Source organism: Amphiura filiformis, chromosome 17, assembly GCF_039555335.1.
Source record: "Amphiura filiformis chromosome 17, Afil_fr2py, whole genome shotgun sequence".
Taxonomy (NCBI): Eukaryota; Metazoa; Echinodermata; class Ophiuroidea; order Amphilepidida; family Amphiuridae; genus Amphiura; species Amphiura filiformis.
In genome coordinates, this window is record NC_092644.1 from 51,167,303 (window position 1) to 51,195,254 (window position 27,952).

At 36.7% G+C, this 27,952-nt stretch overlaps 1 protein-coding gene across 1 annotated transcript in view; it reads left to right on the forward strand.

Annotated features, from left to right (window-relative positions):
* Positions 1-16,549, forward strand: part of LOC140137936 (ubiquitin-associated domain-containing protein 1-like) — a 34,399-nt gene extending 17,850 nt beyond the window's left edge. Inside the window, exon 11 of the transcript XR_011856927.1 lies at positions 16,504-16,549. The gene's annotated coding sequence lies outside the window, so the exon portion shown is untranslated. The remainder of the gene's footprint in view (positions 1-16,503) is intronic.
* The last annotated feature ends 11,403 nt before the right edge of the window (positions 16,550-27,952 follow it).

A 27,952-nucleotide genomic window follows, 5' to 3' on the forward strand; every position in this document is an offset into this window, starting at 1 on the left:
CATATCAACAATTAAATAGGTTGTTATTGACATTGAAGACTACTGCCTTTCATAATTCTATTTCATAATTGTAATCTTGTATAATTTTTATCATGTATAGAGAATTGATCCAAGTTTATTTTAACTCAAATAATGTATCTGTTTTTATATCTTTTGGGTACATCAAATCATATTCCTTATAACAGCCTGGGAGATTGATACCCGTTGCTATTTAATGTGCCTACTTGTTTAACAATCCAAGGTTCTGGTTTGTATTTACATTGATACAAAAAAGATACATAAACTCCCTGGCATTGATCCAGAGTGTACAATTTTGTTGTTTTTATTTTGTTTTTTCTTAACCAGTCTTGTCAGAATTTTAAGAAAGATTTGCTTGTTGCAAACATTAAATCATCAGTTGCAACACATAATGGCATAAAAGACAAAATATGTTAACAAGCAAAACATATTAGAAGGATATGTTACTAATAACGGAGTCAATGCTCCTCCACTGTTATCTCTCAGTGGCCTGATTCCATTTGAAATTGAAATTTAAGGTTCAAATTGTACCTTTAATAGTTAAAAATGAGTAACTATTATAGGATATAGCTAGCTCTACGCCACTATGTGTTGCGACTGACGAAATGTGAATAAACTGCAGTATTCAGCCATTGTCTTTTCTTAGAAAATTGTCAATTATATTTTAGGCCAATTCAAAAGTGAGAACCTGTTCAAAACTTTTTTATTAATAATTAAGAATGTAAAGGGTGAACAATTGTGATTTTCTAACAGAGTCTGTATTCTTTTTTGCCTAGTAAAAAGTTTGTTCATGGTATTCAAAATTAGGGTTGGGCAGAAAGGGTGACAGTAAATATTGTTGTACCCTAAAGAAATATGTTAGTGGAAAGTTTCTGTTTTCGGATACTGAAATAATGTATATAGCGGCCGGCCATATGGGGGTAATTGGGAGTGGGCAGGTAACATTGCATGTAATTTTCAGTACTTCCAGGTCATAGCAAATTGTGGTTGTATTTGTGTAGTCTTGGGCTATTCCTGTTGAAATCCACACATCTTAATCTTCAACACAGGGAATGCAACTTTCAAATGGGTTACCTGAGCGGGTGAATCCATTTGAAATCAACACCACCCGTGCCTGTGTAGGAGATTAAGGTTGCGTTGCCCATAGGTGTATGGATTTTAACTGGAATAGCCCATTTATCTTGAAAATCAGAAAAAGTTTCTCATCTCTTCTCTCTCACTCTCTTTCTTCTTGCGCCCGCTCTCCATTTTTCTTGTCGCTTTCTTTTTGTAGTATATTCATGCAATAACCAAGAAAGCATTTTATTTCCACCACTGATTTATCATTTCACCATATCCATGTTTCTACATTCAACATTGACATGAACTCCAAACACAAGTTTTATTATATACAGTATGTGCATATATATATTACATATAAAATTTACTATCAACGTATGACTGTTGTATAAAGAATGTAGAAATGCATGCAGAAACACTTCCTTAAAGTTAGATGGTTTGATTATACTGTCTGTCTCATGGTGCTTTCTAGTTTGTGCAGGCCTATCATGTAAACATACTTGGTAAAGTGGTTTGAATAGAATGTACTGCAATGCCACATACTCATTGGGTGGTACACCCTACCACTTTGCTTTATAACTAACCATGTAAACGCATCATTTATCTCAGGCCTGGAATTGTATTGGGGATATAAGAACAATTATGAGGTTTATTTCAGCACTTGAGGCTTTTAATTGGTCCAACAGCTTTAAAGCCATAGTATATGATTTTTAATTTATTAAGGTTATTCCGTACAAAAAATGATGAAATGATTATTAGTAATAACTGTTACAAAGGTTTTCTGTCCATTTTAAGTTGAAATGATGAGATAATGAAAGAAAGCCCACCTACATTTTTTAACATGGAGCTATATGGTGGATTTAATGTCGTAATTATGACATTAATTCAAAAGCAGAATTAATTTGTCTGAATTCAGTTTAGGTTGGGACATGTGTAAACATGACAAATATGCCAAAAAAATCAGGTTTAAACAATTTTACCAATTTCATTTTAGAAATATACATTATAGCTTTTATGTTCTCGGCATTTTATGGCCATTTAATTATTCATATTTTTAACATGGTTAAGGTATCAGAAGAATGTATTTTATGTCAAACCATCTTTGTTGATATCATTTGTATTTCTCATTTATGAAATACTAGTTGACTTGATTTATCAAATATATTAATGCAGTTTTAACTGTATTATTGCCAATGAATATCAATTGTCAAATAAATTTGTATTTATTTATACAATATACAAGTTTGTCATTATTGCATGTTTAAGTCATTGTCTTATGTAGTTGTTTCCCCTATTGTTTGTCCAACATTACTAAAATAATGATTTATGATATTGTAACCAAATGTGCCGAATAGGCCCTATTTATATTGAACATTTTTTTCTCAAAACAGCTAAAATAGCTCACCTTTGGGTAGCTTTCTGTTCTTTGCCATTTTCAACTCTTAATCTTCAGCTTTGATTAATGCAGGGGTACCCCTATGCTATGTATTGGGCCCTTTATTGTTCATCATAGTCATCATTGACATCTCATTGAAGGTTGCATCAATTCTCTTTTTATGTAACATGTGTGTACTTGTAAGGGCTTTGGGCATGGCAAAAAACAATGTTTTTCATTTGAAGAATTGCAGATCTAGTTACAGAGTAAATTCGTGCAATGGTCTGTAGCTCTGGGTCTGTAGGATGTAATTATAATCAGGCCCGTAGAGGTAGGTGGTGCGGCCGGAGCAACGCTCCCATCGATAATAATACTCAGTTCTCTACCCACCGACTGGCTCTCCCCCTCTCTCTCTCTCGCTCTCATGTCCTGTAATCCAATCTTGTTCTGCTGTTTGTGCATATTGTTTGAAATCAATTACAAGATGGATTACGAGTAAGATAAAGCAATTTCACGCATGAAAAATCATCTTAATAGAGACTTGCAAATAAATTGTACTTTAAACTACAAAATGGTATTATGTAGAAATGAAACAGGGTTTTATATTTTATCACAACTAATGCCATGGGCTATTCCAGTTGAAATCATACACCCCTATGAAAGACATGACCTTAATCTCCCACACAGGGTGTGTACATTTCAAATAGAGCCACCAATTCAGGCAACCCATTTGAAATTCTCATTTCTTGTGCGGAAGATTAAGGTCATATGTATGGATTTCATCTGGAATAGCACACTGAACAAAATCTTACATTTTTACATCCACGTTATTTATTTCATTTCGCATTTATCTAAAATAAAAACCCAACTCTTAGATTTCATTAATGACTTTCATTATATAAATTTGTAGTTTTTCAGGGATAAAATGGGGACGGCAAAGAGTAAAGCATCCTGAAAATGATTAAAAATGGGATAAAAAAATTGACAAATTGGGACGAAAATTTGGCTTTGCTCCCTCACACTAAAATCCTGGCTATACTATGCTACTGGTTTAGTGGAAGTCATGAACATATTGAACGTTCAAAATCACTAACTTTTGTCAGATACATACGAAAGGAACCAACATTGAAACTCATAGGCAGCGCCTTCAAACAAGTAGTACAAAGCTGAGACGAAAATACTGACCCACTTTTGTCTCAGGTACAAAGATTTACCAAATATTTTCGAATACATTTATTATCAATCCAAGAATGAATATGAACCTTCATGAAACATTCACCGCCAACAACCAAATTTATTTTACAGCGATACCCAATATTATTTTGGTTGAGGCATAGGAATTTTACATGTGAGCCCTTAGTTTTTATTGGTGGATGACAATTTTAACTAGTGGCAAATGGTGGTCATAGACCACAAACCTAGCTGGGGCATGTTGGTGTTGTGGAGGTATCTGACCCCTACAAAATGTTCCAAAAATGCTCCCCTGGTCATGGGGTTTGTTTTCACCGAGTTTGAGTCCAGTACTCCTAACAGATGTCCAAAAAAATCAATTCTAAGATTTGACCCCAGATGACCTTTGACCTGACCTATGCATGATGTTCCATAATGTTCCCCTGGTCTTGAGGTTTGTTGTCACCATGATTGAGCCCCATACCTCTTACAGATATCCAGAAAATGAAATTATACGATTTGACCCCAGATGACCTTTCACATGACCCTTGCACAGTGTTCCAAAATGTTCCCCAGGTCAGTAAGTTTGTTGTTGTGGAGTTTGAGCCCCGTACCCCTAACAGATGTCCAGAAAATGCATTTAGAAAATTTGACCTCTACATGACCTTTGACCTGACCCCTGCAAAATGTTCCCCTGGTCATGACATTTGTTGTCACTGAGTTTGAGCCCCATACCCCTTGCAGATATCCAGAAAATGAAGTTATAAAGATTTGACCCCAGATAACCTTTGACCTAACCCCTGCAAAGTGTTCCAACATGTTCCCCTGATCATTAAGTTTGTTGTCACCAAGTTTGAGCCTCGCCCCTTACAGATGTCCAGGAAATGCGTTTCTAAAATTTGACCTCTGCATGACCTTTGACCTGACCCCCGCAAAATGTTCCCCTGGTCATGCGATTTATTGTATCGAGTTTGAGCCCCATACTCCTTACAGGTGTCCAGATAATGCAATTGTAAGATTTTACCCCCTTAATGACCTTTGACCCCAATTCTGTGTGCAAGCTATGGGCACTGGGTAAAGCCGATGCACATGTGTAAGTGGACGTCATTGTGCTATGTAATATGTGGCAGAAGAAGCATTTTGAAGATATTTGGTTATATGCCGAAAATGCCCCTTTAATGACCTTTGATCCCAATTCTGTTTGCACCATATGGGCACTGGATATAGGCGGTACATATGTGCAAGTTATGTAATTGTAGGGTGTAACATGTAGGAGGAGAAGCAATTTGAAGTTATTGCCAGAAAGAAGAAGAAGAAGAAGCAGAAAGATCCGATAGCAAAACAGTACCTAGCTCGGGGTTGAAAACCCCCCAGCTAGGTAACAAAACTTCCAAAACCTTAGTTATGGTAGTGCATTGAACAAATAAAATCCTGGAACTTTCTGAAGTACCTTTTATAGATGTGTTGAAAATAGGCGCATACGCCCAATAAAAATGTCCTGACATTGTTTTATGCATGATCCCTGATACTTAATTATGCGATGAAATTTGTATCTTCACGTCTTGTATCTAACATTGACAAGAAAACTGGTCAAGTTGTATTTCCTCTTTGACATGTTTGCAAAAAACTTTTCATATTATTCATTAGCTAATTTGTAGAAGAGAATGTAGCATTTAAAAATGGTAAAGGAACTTTCTTTTGGGACACCTTTTCTCTGCCTTCAGAGTCTATGCTTGTACCAACAAATAATGTTTTGTCCATTTAGACAAGCCCAGGGGCAAAAACTATGTGGGAACTCCGTACTACTTCATTGCAAATCAGGTTCAGAAAAATAGCAGTAATTCCAAATCTACAAGCTTCTACATTACATGCAATAGGTTGATTCAAGTCTTTGATTTATAATTTGTAACTCGCAAACAAACAAAAAGTCGGGCCCTTTTGTGAAGTTTTATAATCTGTAGTAATTTCTTTCATGCTGCCACTGATCATGCTGATGCGCTTCTCAAACTGTCAATCTCATGTTAGTACCTTTCAAGTACGCTATAGTTTTGGAAGTAGACCTTAGAGTCTGTCGATTAGATTAGAATGTACGTATAAATAGTATTGCCCTGAATTTCTTAGGTATTAAATTGCGAATTTAAAAAAAAAATCAAAATTATTTGATATCAGAATGACATTCTTTGTATTCAGAATGCAATTCGATATGTCTGATGTGCTCTGATGTCCCAAAATAAATACTGTCCAAACGTTCATACCCCAGCCCTTAATATGTCGAGGTTTCTTTGTTATTATTATCGCTGTTGTATAGTACTGGATTGCATACACATGTTGACATGACAGCTTTCACTGCTTCGAGAATAGAGCACATCACAAGGAGAAAACATAATACTGAATAAAATGAAATCATTTCCTTTGATAGATTATTAGAGGACATTTCCTTGAACTCAAATCAAATGTCAAAGCAGTACCGTAACTTTGAAGCATATACAGGATGAAGGTCCAACATGAAAGCCTAGAGAGGCTTTACCATTGAAGTAACTTTTGATAACCAGTGATAACAAGAATCATGCCAATTTATGTTATTTAGTTGAAACTTTTGGCATTATACCTTATTTTAAGAGGTCTCTTGTACCAGAATTTAATCTTCAGAAGTCCAAAATCAAATATTTAAAGTTCGCTAATATCACCAGCACACATTTTAGACTTGGTATCATTGGTTTAAAAAAAATATGTATTAGGATTTTCCCTACAATAACATTTGTGAGAGATATGATGGTTCAAACCGGTAGAGAGTTTTGGGACATCCTGTATTTTCACACTCACGTTTGCTTTTAAGATGTTTATTCTGTATAAAGTTTAAATAGCAGAATACAGAACGTACATAAATTGGTGGATGGTGATTTCAAATGTCGAAGGGAAATGCGTGCTAATTGAAGTGGGCTGAATTACAAAATGTCCAGCAAGATGGATATATAGGGCATGACAGACTTAAAGGGGCGTTTCGTGATTCTCGTTTTATGGTTCAATAGATATTTTCCGAAATTTCAGTTGATTTGGAAATTGAATTTGCAAGAAATTCATAATTTAAGAGATCCGGTGTCTTAATTGCGCATTATCCCATCAAGATTGATGGCTCTGTGTTTTATTATTTCTTGTATCTATAGATCCCGGGATCCAAGAGCCTTGTATTTCAATTTAATGAGCTCCTATATAGGGATAGGGAGTGATTTTTAATCATGTTAATGTGAGCAATTATTTTAAAGACTAGCAAATAATGTTAGTTACAAGATGTAAAGAAACACTTCATCGCATACATAATTAAGAAACGGGGATGATGCATAAAACAAATTACTGGATGCTTCAAAACATCACAAACACTTTAGCGTCTATGTTTGTTTACAATTTAAAGTTGTTTTATCAGAGATATGAGAGATGGGGAAACCCCTTGCAAGAGTTGGCGTATAATGACATTTTTACCATGCAATCACAGTAAACAAAGTCAGGACTAGTTATGGAGTGGGAATTCTCCTAGAATGTGAAATTACATAATGTTGGAATTCCCCCTGGAAGTGTTGTAATCTAAAAGGTTAATGTTTATAATTCAGGCTTGGGAATTTCCAGGTTACATTATATTTTATTAATTGGCTATTAATATAATGGTATTTCTGGTGTTTAGTATATAAGAAAATGTAAACATAAATTTTCACAGTTTGTACAGTGTTGTTGTGGGCTAGTTAGTGTGCTTACAGTCCATATGCATTCAAAGGAAGGGAATTGCGAACCAGACATATTTTATGAAGTCAATGTACTACTATCCAGTAATATCGGAGAAGATCTAGAATACGTCAAAGTGCGTATCTCTTCCAAGAAAGGAATATATATTCTTCTGTCGACTTGCTGAAGTCTGATTGGTGAAACAACACAGCTGTCAATGTTAGTAGAAACAGAGCGGATATAGAGGCAGGCTTGTTTTCCTCAAGAAATTGTGTGAAAGATGAAAAGAGCATTTTAGAGATTGTCATCTGTGCGAGGGTTTTATATACAACTGATATAAAAGTCTTCAGTACATCTTCACATGACAAGTGTATTAGGATATACATCAAGAACATTAACTTTACAATCAACAACAAGAAGAAGGCTGTTGGATACGTAACATTACTAAAGAGTGTATTTGATTGATTCTGGCTGATTGTATGTATTTATGTTGACTCACAACATTGTTGTTAAATCATACTTTACTTTTGATTAAAGATTCATATATTGTTAACTTAATCAAATAGTGTGTTTTGTTGTGCATTCTGAAGTGAATTTGAGTATCCTTTGGCCTTGCGTCATTAACGACTCGTAACAAAAGAAAATACATTAACTGACAAAACCTCTAACCTGATAAAACAATAATTTGCAACCGGTCGATTTTAGTTGTTGGATCTTTCTTCCATCTGAGATTATTTGTACACATACTCTGCAAGATAATATATTAACTTGCAAACGACTAATCAATCTTTGATAAATTAAGGAGTTGGTAAAATTGTTTTTGCACATGCAAATTGCATTCATTTTATGAACCACGAAAGACAGGTGACCGCTATTTACGTATAAATTATGTCGCGCGCTTTTTCTGGACACCCGGTATTATATGGTAATGATTCTAATACATCTCTGAACATCTAATTTGCTCCACAAAATGGTTTGCTCCCCAACTGCAATAATGAAAATAACCCATTAACTTCCCCCTTCTTTTTTGTATTCCCTCAACTGAGTCTATTTCTGGACCACTCCTGTATATCATGTTCGGTCTCGCGGGTATTCGCTTTAAAATGCTGTTAATTTGTTAAATCGGTTCCTCTCTCTCTAAATTGTTCATTGTTATAAAATTTGAAATGCTGGTTAACCAATATGATGCGGGAACTAGAAAATCAATGACAAAGAGAGAGAGAGCAGAAACAATTGATATAGAACAAAAGCAATATGAAGACCTGAGCGCAAGAAGACCGTAAGTCCACTTAGCCCCTCAACATGTATGCACTAAAGTTGCGTATAGTTTCGTATAGTATGGTAATGTTTTATACATGTTCAGGGGCCAAAACATATCTTTCACAACCTTTCATGATGTTTTCACCCTGGAACATGTATTAAACATTATAAACCCCTAAGAAACTATACGTAACTTTAGTGTATACATGTTGAGGGGTCAAGTGGACTTACGGTCTTCTTGAGCTCAGGTCTTAGAAGAATCAATCCAATTAAGAAAGGGGTTGAGACAGTCGAAGTTTTACCATCCTGCAAAAACAACATTAATAAGAAAATAAATAATTATGAAATAAAACAACGCGACCAGCGTACTGTAGACATGTCCGTGTCCGAATACTAGGAAAAGGAATATATATGAAGTTAGAAAGGCAGAAAGCTATTTTATGGATATTGAATATATTGCTATACGCGTGTATAAAACATGCCACAAATTTTTCAATTTGCTCCTCAAAATATTTATTTCCTATACTCATTATATAATTAAGTTTTGATCTTTAACGGTCCTTATCATCTTATTTTGTTCATTATAGTGAAAAAATACCCGTGCAAAATATTATCACTTTCAATAGAATTTAGAGACTTGTAAACTTCTGTGTAGTGGTTGTTCCGTGGATTACTGTGCCCTAGACCTGACCTAGGTGAAGCAATCTCTATATTGCCTCCCTCTGGAATTTGAAAGAGTTTAATTTTCTTTGATGATTGTATTAAAAGCCTCTAAATAGACTCATGGATGGTAGAAGAATTCTACGACATTCTGCAAGCTACTATTAATAAAACTCAAAAAAATAATATCCTACTTGTTATGGGAGACCTAAACGCAAAAGTTGGATGTAGCAAACACAATGTTCAAACAAAAGAAGGACAGCCGCCAATGGACATAGGAGTCTCCAGACCAAAAGACCCACAACAAAATAGACTACATTATGATCAACAACCAATGGAAGACCTCTGTAACCAATGAGAGGAGCTTCCCTGGTGCAGACGTTGGATCAGATCACCAAATTGTGATTACAAATATATACGCTTGACATTCCATGTCAAAAAGAAGCCAAACTACCCGAAATAATATGATATGTTCAGGCTAAAAAACATTGAACACAGGAGAAACGATGAAGTTGAAATAAGGGGAAGATTTGCCACACTACTCGAGCAATCAGACACAGACACTGAAACTATGTAGGAAGGAATCAAAATGCAAACAGTCAAAAGTGAAGAAGGACAGATTCTTTAACATGTTTAAGAAGAAGAAGTAAAGTAAAGGTGGAAAGTAAACTTTTAGGAACTTTATAACATCCTTCAGATGCCTAGCTGCAATACAGAGCCAGCTATACTGCGGGAGGAAATTGAAAGTGCCATTAAGAAGCTGTCAGATGGCAAAGCCCCGGGATTTAACAACATCACGGCTGAGGAGCTCAAAGCAGCAGGGAGTGCAGGGATTGAAATCATACATATGTTATGCGCTAAAATATGGGACAGCGAAACTTTCCCAGATGACTGGTGCTGAGGGCTATCATCACACCGATTTACAAAAAGAAAGATAAGCTTGACTGCGATAACTACCGGGGGATCAGCCAAATAATAAAAAGAACTGAAGATATCCTTTCCGAATCCCAAGTAGGATTTAGACCGGGACATTCAATCATAGACCAACTCTTCACCCTCAGACAAATAGAGAAGCATCTTGAAAAGAGGAAGGGCCTTTTCAGTTACTACATCGACTTTGAAAATCGAAAAAGCCTTTGACTCAGTGTAGCAGGAAGGACTTTGGAAGGCACTTGGCTTCTTTGGTTGCCCAAAAAAAATTACCTGTCTGCCGAAAGCCCTCTACAAGAAATCTACAAGTACTGTCAGAGTAAATGGGGCACTAACAGATTGGTTCACTACCCTGGTTGGAGTTCGCCAAGGATGTGTGATCTCACCTCAGCTTTTCAACATTCTACTAGAGATGATGACTATGTTGTACGCCCTGCACGATACCAACATAGGAGTAAACATCCAAGGACAAGTGGTGAATAACCTACGATTTGCAGATGACAATCAGGGGCGTAACCAGACCTGACCTTCCGGGGGGGCAAGATTGTAAAATTTCCCAATTTCTGAAAAATAATCGTAGTATTTATGTGCGAGCGGCTTGCCGCGAAGCATTAAACTGGTGGGGTCCAGGGGCCCGCCTTAGGGCCCCTGGTGGGGTCCAGGGGCAAAGCTCCGGCGGGGGTCAAGGGGGCGGAGCCCCGTGAAGCTCCTGGTTTTTGGCATATTAGAAGCTAAAAATCAGTGTTTCAGAGAACAAATTTCACAATGAAAGTAGTAGGACCCTATAGATCTTCTTCCCTCTTTCTTTCCCTTTTCTCTTCTCCCTTCCTTTTTTTTTTTCTCTTTTTTCTTTTCTTCTTTCCCTTTTTCTTCCCTCTTTTTCTCTCTCCCCTTCTCCCCCTTTTCTCCTTCTCCCCTTCCCAATTTTTTTGCTCTTCTTCCCTGTTTTTTTTTGCCCGGGGGGGGGGGGCAGCTTGCCCCCCCGGCCACCCCACTGGTTACGCCACTGATGACAATGCACTCCTTGCCAACATGCCATAAACAAAGAGGACATCCATTTGAACATCACAATCGCCAATACTAAGCTTCTACAGGTGAAGGAGTTTACCTACCTGGGAGGAAACATCACCCCAAAAGGATCCTGCTCAGAAGATATTAAACTACGTATAGGTAAAGCTCCAGAAGCTGTGCAGAAACTACGGAGTATCTGGAGCGCTAAGGACATCCAAACCAACAAGATTGAACTATACAAGGTCGAAGGTCCTCGTTTTATCAGTATTACTCTACGGAGCAGAAACCTGGACATTGAAAAGCGAGGATGAAAATCGATTACTCACTTTCGAGACGATGTACCTCAGGAAGATAATGGGAGTATAACACGGAAAGACAGGATCAGAAACACCACCATCCGCAAAACTCGGCTGGGTGTTGAGTTCTCCATCTTGGACAGAATAACCCGCAAGAGACTGCATTATTTTGGCCACATCCAGAGAATGACTCCCTCTCGCCTTGCCAATATGGGCACTGAGTGCTTCATCCAGGGAACCAGACCTAGAGGAAGACCACCAAGAGGTGGACAGACAGCCTACTAGCTGATTGTAAAAGAACCAACCTAAACTCCATAGTAAATGCCAGCCATGTAGCAGAAGACAGAACAGTGAGTGAACGGCATAGTTCAAGGTAGGTCAAATAAACTCATACCGAGTTTCTGGCGATATCTTGAAAACAGAACATCACCTTTTGTGCTTTGCCAAAAGAACATAAAAATCCGATTGACTTCACATTCAAAAGTTGCAAGTCTGGTAGCGGCACCCCTCTATACTTTATTCACAAGTACATATTTTGCATGGGGTATTTTTCTTTAAAATAAACAAAATGAGAGGGCCCGTTAAAAAATCGATAATCCTACAAGCAAAAATGTCTTATTATTTCCTTTCCTATTTCCTATTCAGGATGCCCCCCAGTATTATCATAATTATAAACGTCATAGTGACGTCATATGAAGGATGTTGATATTTATTTTGGTACTATTCCTTGGTACAAATTCCTTGGCTATTATTGTGCATATATAGTCGATTTCAAATGCTTGTCTCTCGTTTAGTTTCAATTAGTTTTAGATTCTCGATACAAAACGTTGTTCAGAAGGCAAATTGTAAGATTATATAACCCATTTTATAGGCACACAATCATGTTCTTTATAGTCTTTTATTCAACGATGTTTTTCTACGTCTTGAAGAAATGTAAAATGACTGAATTGAAATGCTTTTGTTTTATATCTCGAACACGATAACGTCATTCTAGTTAAGAATAAAAGATGATAATGCATTATCTTAAGAGTGAATCCTCAACTACATAATTTGGGATGTTTTCTCATATATGCAAATGTATAATGGGCATCAATGGCATCAATACTACCAATAATCCAATAGTGTATTGAACCAGATAGAATTAGCATTCCTACATTTTCTTATAAAAACATCACTTATACACATAATAGGGACAGCTTTTAATAGACAGCAGATTTTAGCATTCAAGAATGCTTGTCATGTTTTTACTCAATGTGAATATTTACCTACATAACACATGAGCTAAGACATTTTGACTGACATTTAATAAATGCGCCGTACATCGTTTGGTAAAGATAACATCGTTTTAAAACTATCATTGTATTGGTGGTCAAAAGACATTTTGAAAGCCATGGTAGGAGCGTTTAAAAGGTTTTGTTTGCCTTGACGACGTTTCCTCAATCAGGTGTACAGAGATAACAGTCTTAACGGTGAAGGTGTTTTCAAGCATTTTAAAGGAGTTGTGTAATACATGAACAATTTTTGAAATGAATATAAGCCAACTATATGAGGAGTTAATATATCGGTTAGTCATCGTATTCTATAACTATGTGAATACATAATATATACGATAAGCTCAATAACCAAGGAGAAAATCTATTAATGGTAACACTAATATATCACAGATACTGGAACACAGTGGCTCGTTACAAGAACCACAAGCATTACTGCTATATTGTTGATTACGAATCGCACTTACTGCAGTCCTACGAAGTGGGTGCACGGGGTTTGTACCAAACAGCCCTCAAGTGTTTCATTCGGCATTTACATCCAAATGACTTAAGCTAATTAAGGATCCATTCTTTGCGCTCATTTTAGTGATTAAAAATATCAACCCACTATCCTTACCCGGGGGTAAAGACCGACCATTAAAGTCGATCATTAGTGGGGTTAATGAAGCCTCCAGCAGTCCAGCTGTTTCTACAGTATAAAATGTATGATTACTAGACATTTCCTTTAGCAGAAACTCCGGTGAAAATCGCTTGTTCGTGGGATTTTTAGCGGAAAATTAATTTCGGCCTCTCCTTTTTTTGTACACAGTCAGAATATCCAAATTTTGACGTCATAACGATATTAAGTGAGGAATGTTTGTGCTTATGTTGGTGTCCTGGATAGAGGAGACCCATGGCTATACATTGACAGCAAATACAACATTATAAAATATATAGAAAATTATAGAGGGGTTGGAACCACGGGGTTGAAACACTCCCTTTCGTAGGTCGTGTTACACAAATTTGTCTCAGTTGACGAGGGTTTAAAAAAATGGGAGGGGAGAACAATGAGCAGTGCATACTACGTTGAAGGAAATCAAATATACTTTATTGGATTTGAAGAAAAAACTATTACAGATTGTGACAATGTCTGTCCAAGGAAAACGTAATGAAGTCATATAATTATCTTAAAAACCAGATATAAATAATTGGAAATACGTTTGCGGAAGGGATGACTAGAGCTTAATTTCCTTGAACATTGTATAAATCGGTATCATATCAGAAGGACATTCCTCGTATAATGAATGCAATGTGGTGTGTCTAATGTGCTCTCATGTCCCACAAATAATTCTGTGCAAGCACTGAAGGTGGGTGGCCATGATGGCTGGGCCCTTAATGTGGATGCCTTTATTAGACATATTTTGCAGCCGTATACGTGAAAAAACGCGAAATATGTCCGAAACGCGTCATAGTTCTGTAAAGTAACGAAGCCTTATTGTGACTCGGTTAATGCTAAATGTTCAGTGCGTAGGGGACCGTGACATGCCCTTTCTGGCATTACAAAATCCACTCTCGCGCTTCGCGCGCTCTGGAACCAGTTTTAGGTTTGTGCATGTGGCCGTGTGGTTGGATTGGTTGGACGTGATAATTGGCCATTTCGTTTACGGAACGGTTCCTGTACGGGATGTTTGCAACTCCGTAAATTTAAGGAATGTTTTAACATTGTAATGGATATATATATATGTGATGCGATCAAGCAAAATCAGTCGCAACTCGGAAATATTAAATTTTCAGATTCTTATAGGATAGTAAATAGCATTTACAAATCTGAATTTTGCAGAAAACGCATTGAAATTGAACAACCGGTTGCAAAGATATGAGCAATTACAGATTTTCCAAAACAACAGGAAACAAAAGGAAATATTTCCTTTGTATGGCTATATCTCAAAATCAACATTTTCGAGTTCCGACTGATTTTGCTTGATCGCATCACATATGTTTTAAATAGTTTTAAAAAGTAGACCCAATAAAGGGAAAAAAAGATATGACCTGAAGACCTCAACGAAAAGTAAGGCCAACTTTAGTAGTTCAGCATTTTGTAAACCTTAGATTTGGTTATATAGTATAATTTCAAATCAGAGTTTGAAATAAACGTATTTACAGGTATGGTAAAAGAATGGTTAATAATATCTGTAGAGATATATCGTGGTAGTATGGTTATGTCTTAGAAATAATCTTTCATGTAATTTGTGGCATTTGTATTTGTGTGCAATCAAGATAATGAGTACACGTAGCACCTTGTTTACTGAGAAACTTGATTAATGGGATTGTCCGTCGCGGCACATTAACGTCAAAATTGGCAATGACGTCAGTATTGCAAAACTATGAAATCATCTTTATATTATTTCCGATTAAATATCGTAACAAGTATAACTTGCATCAGATAAGTCATTGATAATGGAAAGATTAATAGTTATTTGCTCACAAACGCAATAATAATAGAAACTTGACGACCAACGAAAATATTAAACTGGAATATTTGTTCTATAGCATACGGACGTCAAATAGACGTATTAATGAGACACCCACACTAGTTATGGGTGGAGATCCCGACGGGGTGGGAGGATATGACCGGGGATATGACCACCTATCCCGTGTGTACCAAACACTTTATATACTTGGGATGATTTTGTCTCTGTAGCTGTAGCAAATAGATCAAAGGATGAGTTGCGGAGTTTGGCACCATTTGCATGACCATCTTACGCCTCAAATATTATGAAAAAACTTGTTCAGTTTATAATTGGCGAAGGCTAATAACATCGTAGAATAATAGAGAATCAACATCCACTTGTGTTTGTCAAGTGTAAAATACATCTGACTGGGTGTTTTAAATACACGCATAAAGGTTTGTCATGAATGGTTGCCTGGTGCTGTTACATTATGTTTTTAGTTTCTATAATAATCATAATATTTATAATTCAATGGGCATTTTGTTTTTACGGACTCATGTTTTAATTGTAAAGCGCCTTGTGGTCTTTGATGTAATGCGCTATATAAGAATAAATTATTATTATAATGATTATTATTATTATTTTCTTTATTCATTTCTTCTTTTCCTTTCTCTACACTTATTCTTTCTTATGCCTACACTTTAGGGGCCCATCAGATCACTCACTCCCTCGTTCTCCTTCTCCGCATCTCCTCGTCCCCCCTTTCTTTCTTTTTCTTTTTGTCTTCCTCCCCTCCCCTAAAATCTCGATCGCTCGTCCGCTTCTTCTTTTTTCACCCCTCGACTCCTCCTTCACTCCCTGGCTTTTAAAATGGATATTCATGATATTAAGAAACCCGTTTGACTTTATTGAATAGGCCTATAACCAAGATAACAACATAATGTTGCGAAATAGTTAATTGATTGAAAGTGACACAGATAGACATGGACCTATACCTGGCAGCCACGCCACGTTGTTACGGATAATATTATCAGCAACTCTATTCGATTTATTTAAATGAGGCGCCTAAATTAAGATGGGTGGTAAATAACTGTATATCGCCGGTAAAGTGCGCTTTTGTGTACTGGCGAAGACTCAATCACACCCATGGGCTTTATGAGAACAAAATGTACCTCTCGCTCAAGTGGGCGCTTTCACACGACTTTCTTTTGATCACCTATTGACAGTAGCCTGCATGTCCGGTAAAGCGTTAATACGCTGTCGGGCCATTTACCGTTTTAATGGCGGAACCCTTTTGTGCTGAACAAAAGGTACCTCTCGATGAATAACTTGTCGGCAAATCAAATCGGCACAAAGAATCGCTCCATGGACGTATTCGCAGTTGGGGACAGCATCTACGCTATACATCGGTACATTAATCGGAAATACGTTTACGCAACTTCTAGACTATTTATTTATTTCTTCTTTAACCTGGGACATGCAATCAGTGACCAGCACTGTTCTCCCTTGCTGCCCAGGATACAACACAGATAAACAACAAAGATGTATTTAAAAGTATTTAAAAGTATACATAAAAGTCATAAAATTAATACCATATAAATTATACACATGGTACAAGAAATTTAAATAACATATGATAATTACATTTACAATGTGCTACATAAAAGAGATATTATTGCAAGTTAGTATATATGTTCTTGAAGACATTTGCATTGACAGGAAGGGATTTTTGATGTTTCGGGAAGATCATTCCAGGCCTTAGCCCCCCTGAACAGGAAAGTTCTCTTGCCAGTCTCAGTGCGCATCTTATTTATAACCAGATTCCCAGAGGTCGATGATCTGAGAGTATAATTGCTATAAATATTGCACAGGTTGGGGGTACCAGCCCCCCAAGACATTTAAAAACATTGAGACAGATATGATATTTACGACGATCAGAAAAAGTTTCCCAGTTTAGGGAATCAAAGACAAAATGAGTTGGAGTGCGCATTGACGCCAATGATTGCTCTACCGAGACGTTTTGATGGCGATCCAACCTGTTCAGGAGAGTTAAGCCTGCATTTGACCAAATTAGATCACAATAATCAACTTTAGGTAAAACAACGGATGTATACAACAACTTCAGGGTGTCAACAGCTAAAAACTTTCTGATACGGTAAAAAAGACCAATATATTTATAAAGTGACATGCACCTCTGGTCAAAAATAATGCCAAGATACTTAAAATGTGGGACACATTCAAGGGGCTGATCTTTGATATGAACAATAAGAGGACCAGAGGATGCAAGTTTACGAGCAGATCCAACAGCATAGTTTTGGTTTTATTAACATTCAATGTGAGCCTATGTTGGTGAAGCCATTTAGCAACACCTTGCATACCAGAATTCAATACATTATTTACTTCATCAATGTTTCTACTGGCAAAGAAAATGGCAGTATCATCAGCATAAAGGTTTATTTTGCAATTCTTGACAACTGTAGGGAGATTGTTGATATATATTGTAAATAAAAGAGGCCCCAGGATTGACCCCTGGGGTACCCCAAATGTCACAGGTGCGAGTTCAGAAAGTGAATTACCTACTTTGGTAGCCTGTTTTCTTTCACCCAAGTATGAGGAGAACCAGCGTAGTTCCAGTCCATAAACACCAACACTCTGAAGCCTCGAGAGCAAGATTGACCGTGTCAAAGGCCTTTTTCAGGTCTAAAAAAATGGCCCCCACATAACTACCACGATCAATGTGATTTAAAATGAAATCTGTTACATCAACAAGAGTGGTGAGTGTTGAGTGTTTGGGTCTGAAACCACCCTGTTTAGGACATAAAATGTTATTTTGTGACAAAAAAACATAAAATTGATCGTAGACAAGTCTTTCAAAGATCTTCATGATCACCGGAATAACAGAGATGGGCCTATAGTTGCTGGAGACATTACGGGGCCCATCTTTATAGATAGAACTCACTCTACTTTGTTTCCAAACTGCAGGAACAACACCTGTCTGAAGGCTGAGATTAAAAATATGAGCAAGAGGTGTAACAAGAGCACTAGCACCAGCTTTCAGAAATTTAGTATTGACACCATCAAGACCAGTGGCCTTTTCAGTGGGAAGTGATCTAAGAATCTTTGAAATTTTACAATGAAATTTAGTTGCCTGTGTTAATTTATACAAGTCACTAACCTTATAAATGTGCCCCTTTTCAAAAAAATGATTATGTCATCATTCAGAGTTGGACACCTGTCCTATCTTTTTGACATCTTGACACCGTGAAGCAAGAATATTGTTAAGAATGTTATGTCTCAAAGCCAACTGTCAGTTGAAATGGTAAAATCCGTTTTTATTTCCCTTTTTATTTTGTATTTTTTTTGCCGTGAAATCACAAATTTGGAAGAACTTGTTTCGATACTCGCGTTGTTTAGGTATAAAACAATTGATACTTGAATCAACCACAATTTTATGCTGTGTATTTTTGAACTCTTGAAAATGGCATCTTAGAAAATCTTTAAAAAAAACCGGATTCCGCTTTCTTTTTTAAACTGCCATGGACTTTGAGACATAAAAATTTTGACATGACATGACATGATATAAAGATTGTGGGAATAAACTAAATCAGAGGTGTTTGGATATAACACTAATTTATATAGAATACGTTTGTTACTGCTGATAGGGGTGCCTTTATAAATAAGAGAACTCTGCAGTAATAAGTTGATAATTAGTCCACTTATCATCATTTGAACGTGTTTAACCAAATGGAAAGGAAATGCTCGTACCACGAGTTCCTTCTTTCTCTTTAAAAATAAAGCAAACATCTCATTGCCTGCAACTTGATCCAATCTCATTCATTGTACTATCCCGTATTCATCAAAGATGATGCAATGAAGATATTTTCAAATCACACAATATTGACACGGTGACATGGCACATATCCAATAGTTTGAACAGACACAGGACGGGCAAATCTACGCGTAATCACCAATTTTCTCGCGAATAATGCTCAAGAAAGCTCTGATCAACTTAAGTCAATCCAACATAGTCCTTTGGGAGCTTTTAGAAACAACAATATTAATATCTTCACGTCATAAAGGATGCGTATGTATGTGTATAATATTAAAGGTACATATTTGAAGCACCTTGGGAAATCGACAAATACTTGGTATTGTGGGAACTGTTGTTTCTGCATCTAAAATTCAGAAAAGCAACGCGAATTATAAAGTAGTTGTATCGGTATTAAGGGCTGGGGTAGCGACGTTGGTCAGGGTAGCCCCTGTCGAAAAGTAAAGATGCCCTACACTCATTATCATGTGTGATAACTGCCATGGGTCAGTACATGTCATGTATACTCTTTTACTAACTTTTATATCTGGTCAGATTTTTGGGGCAAATTAGTGAAAAATCGGTTTTTGCACATTTTTCATTAAAGAGAAATGTCAGAAACAATCGCTGTTGGACAGTTATTATACATACATACACACAAAATTTCAGTATGGTTTTAGCACCTGCGAGTTTTCCATTTAAATATTACACTCGAATTTGTCTTCCCATTTTGCTGTTTTCTGTCGGTTTTATGTATGTTTTCGCATTAAGAATCGTTTTTCACAATGACATGCTCAAAATTTTGGTCTGACCGTCGGCATTTCTTGCAAACATTATGCGCATTACAACCGAATTTTATTCAAGTCACTCTATGTGTATATTTTGGTTGCTACCGAAGTTTGCAAGTGATATAAACACAGTGAGACACATGTAAAAAAGCGAGAAAATTGTTTCTCGTAAATTGGCAGTCTAGATGTTTCGTGAAAAACGTCGGTTTCTGGGGTAATTCTGATATTTATACTCACATTGTTTTTCCTCAGAGTGCCTGCAGTTTAGATATTCCATTTTCTTCTGAAATAGACTATTTTATAGTCTATTTTGAGTCAATTCTGGTAGAAAGTCGAGCTAGCTCGTATAATTAATATGGTTTTAAATGGCACGCCATTTTATTTATTCGTCCTTGACCCATGATGACACGTGATCTATTTTGAGGCAGAAAGTAATTCCTTATGACAATTCTACTTCAACTGTGCATAGTAAACCTAATTTTTATTGTTGCTTTTTGCAATATTTGCAAGAATTTAGAAAAAAAAGACATTTTCAGCCATTTTAAAGCCCAAAAATATAAATATTTATCAGTATCATTACGTACGATCTCAGGTCACGTCCTATTAACGTCCTATTGCGCTTAGCGTGCACAAGTAATATGAATGAGACTACATAGTGGGAATTTCCCCACAGAGGTCAAACATGCGAAGAAAAGTTAGATCACTCAGCTCACATCATGATCATGCACTATTATGGCAATTTTTTCCTACTTTTCTGACTGTTTGCTGCTCAAATTTGTTGTCCAGTTATCCGTGAATGTTAGTCCCTATAATCATTCAATGGAATTATTTTGCCTAGCTATAGCATAATGTTCAAACAAGAATCACAAACGTTGCGATCAAAATTCGGCAGTCTTTATCATAGTTATTATAACCACACCAGAGAAGATGTTATAACCATTAAGACACATCGTTCGTACCCCGGCGCACAAAGACAAGGTCAAAAGGATGCAGAAGAAACAAAAACTTCAACCTGAACCAGGTAATGTTTGATTTTAATATAAAGCATGAAAATGAAGCCAGCTATGAATATGTGTACTATTGGGGCTGTGCTGTGTGCAATATGTTATATGGGGCGGTGGGATTTCTTTTGGAATACCCTACCTACCACTGCAGATTTTCAATGTCATCTTTTATGAACGACCCATACACATACACTGTGAATGTAAAAAGATGGTACCAGGGTATTCTAAAAGATGGCGGGCAGTGCAATAAATTGTGAGCCCCGATTTCCAAACGGTTGCCAAAAATCGCACCCCCCCTCTCGCCCGCCGTAAAAATTTGCTTGCCCTCCCTCCCCCCGGCCCGCTTAAAATATCTTTGCTCCCCAACTTTACACATGTCAAATTTTTGGGATCCCAATTTGCAAACCTTAAATGGCCTAGATCATGTTGCGAGTGCAGCGTGCTAGAAAATTTGCATATTAAAAGCGTTTGGTACTTTTTTTCCTAAGCCTTTTTAGAGCGTTTTATTTTAAAGGCGGCCCGGCATGAATATGTGCCAAAATCGCTTGCCCCTCCCTCTCAGCTGGCCAAAATCCCTTCCCTTCTTGGCTCAGCAAAATTGCCCCCCCTCGGCCTGCCAACAAATCTTTTCCCTTCCCCTTTGCACATGCCACATTTTTGGGTTCCCAATTTGCAAACTTTCTCAGATTTATAATTACATGATTAGCGAGCAGGAAATTGTACATTTTTTTTTTTTTTTTGTAGTGTGTTGCTATTTTAGCATGTGTAATTTAAAGGGTGCTCTGTAAATGTATGCCAAAATTGTACCTCCCCATTCCCAGCCAGCCAAAATTGCTTGCCCTCTCACCTTTTGGCTCGTTAAAAATCCCCCAAAAAAAAAAATATATATACGGTACCCTCCCTAGGGCTCATAATTATTGCAAAGCCTCTAAGTGAAACTTATGCATTCCCAGGCTAATAATAATATGATAATGGATTTATGGGGAATATGTTTATTTTGTCAAGACCGTAACCATGATTCTTTGTGGGGGGTGCAGATTGGGGGGGCAATTTTGTGGAAGTAGACTTTCTTCCACAAATTTTGACTAAAAAAGCTTTAAAATCGCTTGCAAATTATTACATTTTGGGGCTTTTTGTATACTTTTGCAAATTGGGGGGCTGCCCCACCCGCACTCCAGTCTAGCATAAAATTGGGCTCTGAGAGCTTCATTAGTTTATGATAGAGAACACTAAAATATCAAAACGGTAGGTGGTAAGTGCAGTCATTTTTACTCTGCGTTTCATGGTTTCAACACAGGAGAACTTTTGTGTTTATGTCAGAAATTTAGCAAAATATTGTGACAATTATTTTACTTGATCTTTTCGAGCAAATGTTGCCTATTTCGAGAAATTCAAAATATTTTGGTTCACTTTTCTCGCTGTAATCAACATTTCCCACAGATTGAGCAAACTTAGTGGCAAATTGAGTCATATACCCCTTTGTGCACATTGATTGAAACAAAAAATCACACTCAGCAGAGTTTTTTTTACAGTTGTCAGTCGGTCAGGTTAAGGGGGTACTGCACCCCTGGCCAATTTAGTGCTTATTTTTGCATTTTTCTCAAAAATTATAGCGCATTTGATACAAGTAAGATATGTATATGTTAGGGGCATACAAGGACTACAACTACTGCACTGAAAATTCAGCGACTCAAGGCAAGTAGTTATTGATTTATTGATCAAATAATGGTTTTCCCTCATTTTTGACTGTAACTCCACAACTGTTGTCTGTGCTGAAATAAAATTTCCAGTGCAAGAGTTGCAGTCCTTGCCCCTATAATATACATATTACTTGTCACCAATCAATGCGCTCTAATTTTTGAGAAAATACAAAAAATAGGCACAAAATTGGGCAGGGGTGTTAGTACCCCTTAGACAAACTCACCTATATGTTAATTTCTCGCATCACAAACATTGCATTTAGGCTAACACATGGAAACCCTTTGTTTGGCAATATAAGCAGTTTGGTCGGGAATTAAAATTTTGAGTTTCATTTTGATAATGCTGGCAATATTTTACACATACACTGAATCGCATTTGTTTTGTATCTCAAATGCAGTTGCTGACATGGACACAAGCAGTGATGAGGATGTACTCCCAAGAAAAAAACATCTACTTGCATATAACGGTTAAGTATTTGTTCAACTGAACAGCCACAGCAGCACTCCAAAGATGTGCTGTCACATATTTGCATTGTCTGCAACAAAGTGAAATACCCTGCCACAAAGGAAGCAGATTGAGATGCCAAGGGGCTCTGACATCTTGTACTTTCATAAGACAGAAATTGATGAAAGCCGTAGATGACAAATCATAGCAAAGACTGAAGGTGCATGCAGCAGCTTACAGGACCAGACAAACTGTGTTGTGCTAGTGGTTTGAAGTATCATGCAACATGCTACAGGGATTTTATCCCATATTAATTACCAACTCAACTTCAACTCCCCGGAATAATGTACATGTAGAGTATACTTTGTAGATAGGCCTACAGCAATCCAGCTGTTTATGTTTGTGAATTCATGTGTTCAAGAGAAAGTCATAAGAGCCTCAAAGACTCAAAAAGTTGAATAAACTGTTCGTAGAGCAGGTAAAAGAGACAGACAGAGAAGATATTTCTTCTTATAAAACAACAATAAAGGCTGCAGCAGACATTTTCAGTTCACAGCTATGCCGTGTAAAACCACATCAGCACAACTGAAGTGAAATGGTGTATATGACACTTTGTTGATGACTGGCTTTATGATGAGTGTCAATAGTTAAGGAATTGCAGATTCTAAGTGAGACAATTCAGTGTTCTTCAAGTGATGTAAACAGACTCGGAGACATTAATTATGTATTATATTTATAGGAAGTTTATTGACATTTGACACACTGCTTTGGATAACCATGAACACATTTCAATTTTGATACTTGGAAGTGTATGATTACAGACATCAAATAAATGTCAGGGCCGTCTATTCTTCTATTATTCCCCCCCCCCCCCCCCACACACACACACCAGGGGAGGAAATAATTTTACCCCTTTGAGGAAGAATTTGGTTTTTAAAAGAAAAAAAAGCTAGTTTCAAGGAAGATTAAAATAAAATGAATTATTATGTTATGGAGATGGGCTATGTAATTGGATTGGCTGGCAGTGACCGCTCTACAGGGTATGCAAATTATCAAGTGTCATTTAGGAAAGAATTATAATGGGTTTATATCATTTTATACATGTAGCAGTCTGTGGCTTTTACCCATCCCCATCAACAAAAATAATGATTTTGTAGGAAAACCAGGGAATGCTTAAAACAGGACAGTTGGTCAGTAATTTGTCCTCGCCTGGGCAATAGTGATCACTTATAATAATAATAAAGAGCCTACATATACCCCATTGTGGCCTGCAGGGGCATGTACACCATCCATAATAATAAAAACATGTAAAAAGGGTAGTATTCACAGGTACTGAGGCATGTTACATGGGTAGTACGCACAAGGTGCTACAAAATTACGGTTGCATTTGACAAATTTCAATTTGCATAATCAATTAGGGCCACTAATTAGAAAAGTTGATTAGGGTCCTAATTATTTTTATGCAAATTATGGAAATTTGCCAAATACATCCATAGGTTTGTTGCATTTTATGTGTATAGCCCATGTACCAAGTTTCAGTACTACCATACCTCTTATAATTGTATCTGAAAACTTTACTTTGCATAATTCATGAAAAAAAAAAAAAAAAATTACCTGACAACACTTCATGCCAAAAATAAAGAAAATTATAAAAAGAAAGTTGTTGCCAATTTGTTGGTTTTGTACCATTTTGACAGACCATATCTTGAGAACCGAATGTCCGATTAAAATCAAAATTTCAGTTTTGTAATCAGGAGAGCATGGACTTTTAAATTAGAAAAAAATCTATATAATAGTGTTACCTTAGTTAAAACGTATTGAATAAACGTTTTAAGAACATTTTTGTGTTTGCTGGGAACACATTGCCCAGAGGTTTTTTTTTATTGTTGTGTCTCAATTTCACTTAATTGTTGACCATAGTGAGAGGGGTGGACCAAATATTTTCTCCTCCATTTTTTTCCCTAGTAAATACTTCTTATTACCACTGACTCGTGCCCCCACCTGCCCCCCCCACTAGCTATGGCTATATAATAACATGGTTCATTGAACTTCATTCTCATATTTGAAGGGTATATTTTTGTTGTCTATCGCTACAAGATGAAAATAATTCTCAGGTATATCAAATCATTTTAAATGAACATGTACGTTTTCAAGATTTTGTACACATTACACTTTGCACTTACAATTTCAAACGTCCAACTTTATAGGGGTACTTCACCCCCAAATTTTAGTGTTGCCTATTTTTGCATTTTACTTAAAAATTATAGCGCGATGAGGGACAAGTAAGATATGTATATTATAGGGGCAAGGACTACAACTAATGCACTGGAAATTTTATTTCAGCACCGACAACAGTTGTGGATTTACAGTCAAAAATGAGGGAAAACCAATATTTGATCAATAAATCAATAACTATTTTCCTTGAGTTGCTGAATTTTCAGTGCAGTAGTTGTAGTCCTTGCCCCTATAATATACATATCTTACTTGTCACCAATGCACTATAATTTGTAAGAAAAAAATGCAAAAATAGGCACAAAATTGGGCAGGGGTGTAATACCCTATAAGGTTGGTCTGAAACCTGGAATTATGGAAACTTTCGGGCCTCTAAATTGTTGGTCTAAAGTATATAAAAGTATACATATTTAGAATGGCAAAGACTTGATAAGTTCATCTGTGAGGTCAAATGTGGGCCAAAATGCCATTTTTCGCCCCAAATCCCAAAAATAACAGTTTTTGGCCCAAGAATTTTTCGTACATCGTAACAAAAAATTCTGGGCCAAAATTTTGTTTTAAATTATTAATATTTAAAAACTTGAATTCAAAAAAATAAAAAATGGGTCCTAGATATTTTTAAATTTTTATGGCGCTGGATAGTACATTACCCGGAGATTACCCCACTGATCTCTAACCAATGTCTGTGGTTCACATACATGGATAGGCCTCCCAAAAAGCATTTTTTTTTTTTTTTTTGTTCTGGTAGATTTTTGTTTTGCTATTAAAACCAGCTACATGTGTGTATGACCTATAATATAATAATAAAGGAATCATGGGTTTTCATTTGTGTAGTTTCATTTTTTTTTTCGCCTCCAAAGGCTAGATATTTTCTTTTTCAATTTTAATGTATACTTTTATACAAAGTTGGTTGGGGGAATTTTTTTTTACTCATCAGTGAGGCAAAATTGTTTTTTTTTCGTCTCACTAGCGGGTGAAGTTTGTTTTTTTTCGTCTCACTAGTGGGCGAAGTTTTTTTTTTCAAAAACCTCCCATTCCCCCCTGTAAATCTAATGGTGCGCCCCTTACCATCATCGTAACCTTGATATCGTCTTCTTGACTGATCTGTATTCAGGGAATGCTGAATTCCATTTCCCCCTATGTGACTCAAGAATGTAGGCCTACTATTTTCCTTCTACCTTCAGTCTTGGAAAATAGTAGACATATACTCTCCAGATCACCTTGGGGTAATAATTTGCACACTTTCTATCATGAGCAGCCAATATTCCCACCATCCACTTGGTCATTGGGCTATTCAGTTTAAATCCACACTACCCCTGTGGAAGATTTAGCCAAAGTCTTCCACAGATGGAGTATGAGTTTTCGAATAGAATAGACAGTTGGGTAACTTCCATTTGAAATACTCACTCCATCTATGGAAGATATAGACCACTTGACATGTGACGTCATTACCTGGCAGTATGCGCACGCATTATGGCACTTTCCATTGTTCTTTGCCCTGCATGCGTGCGCGTAAGATCGTAGTTTGCTCAGGGCGTGTGTATTTTAAATCTCCCACCACATTTCATATGGTACAAGAAAGCCATTGAACTGTGAAGCGGTTCGTTCGAGCAAATCGAAAGACCAATCCCTCGCCTTTGTTGATAAACATTGATGTCAAGTGGTCTATAGGTAAAGCCATAATGCAGGGGTGTATGGGTTTCAAAATAATTAACCCTGACCAATTACATTTGAAAAACATACTCCCCCTGTGGAAGGATTGTAACTGGAATAGCCCAATATGAAGATATGACCTTAATCTCCCAGGGAGTGTGAATTTCAATTGTGGTTACCTGAATGGGTGACTCCACTTGAAATCTACATCACCTGTGTCAAAGATTAAGGTCATGTATTCCATAGGGGGCGTATGGATTTCAACTGGAATAGCCCATTTGGTGTATAACAATGTGTTTGAATAATAACAATGAAAAACACACTTTATCACAAGTTTGTACTTAATCATTAATATCTTTTATTTGCTAAATAAAGTTATCTCCATTTGTAATAAATGTGTTTGTTGAATATAAATTACTGACATCATTTGCCACTTGTATTGTATTACTAGTATATCATACTGTTATAACATGACAGAGTGCCGAATATCAACTTACTAAATATATAACTATAAAGCGTCCCCATTTGTTGAATTGCTTCCCGGGAGTGTTTCAGTTAATCGCTTGAATTCGAGATCAAGTTTTTATATTGTTTTATCATGTCAACAGACTCACCACAGGACTAGCGTGAGATACCCGGCCCCAACTCAACACAAAAGTTGACAACCATGAGAGTTACCAAATCTTTCAAAAGCCCCCTTTTGCAATGATTTTTCATCAAATTTACCCTCTTTTTCATGCAAAATCGAGGACGAAATATGGCCAAAAACAACCCTAATGACTAGAATTTCAAACATCCGCTTTCAATGATTAGAATTTCAAACACCCCTTATCAATGACACTAAATATTGACATAAAATTTCTGGATTTTCTCAATTACTTTTTATCAAAATATCGCGGACAGTGCAAATTAAATACCCCTATTATGCTAATTTCACTGTCAAATTTCACTGAAATTTTGCCAATTTCAAGGTCCTTGCTACTGGTAAAAAATAACCCCTTTTCCACGCAATTTGGTAACTCTCATGGTTGTCAACTTTTGTGTTGAGTTGGGGGCGGGCGTAGATATCGAAACAATATGAATTTAATACACCCTTGATGCCATTTTCCAAAAAAATGCTATGTCTCGG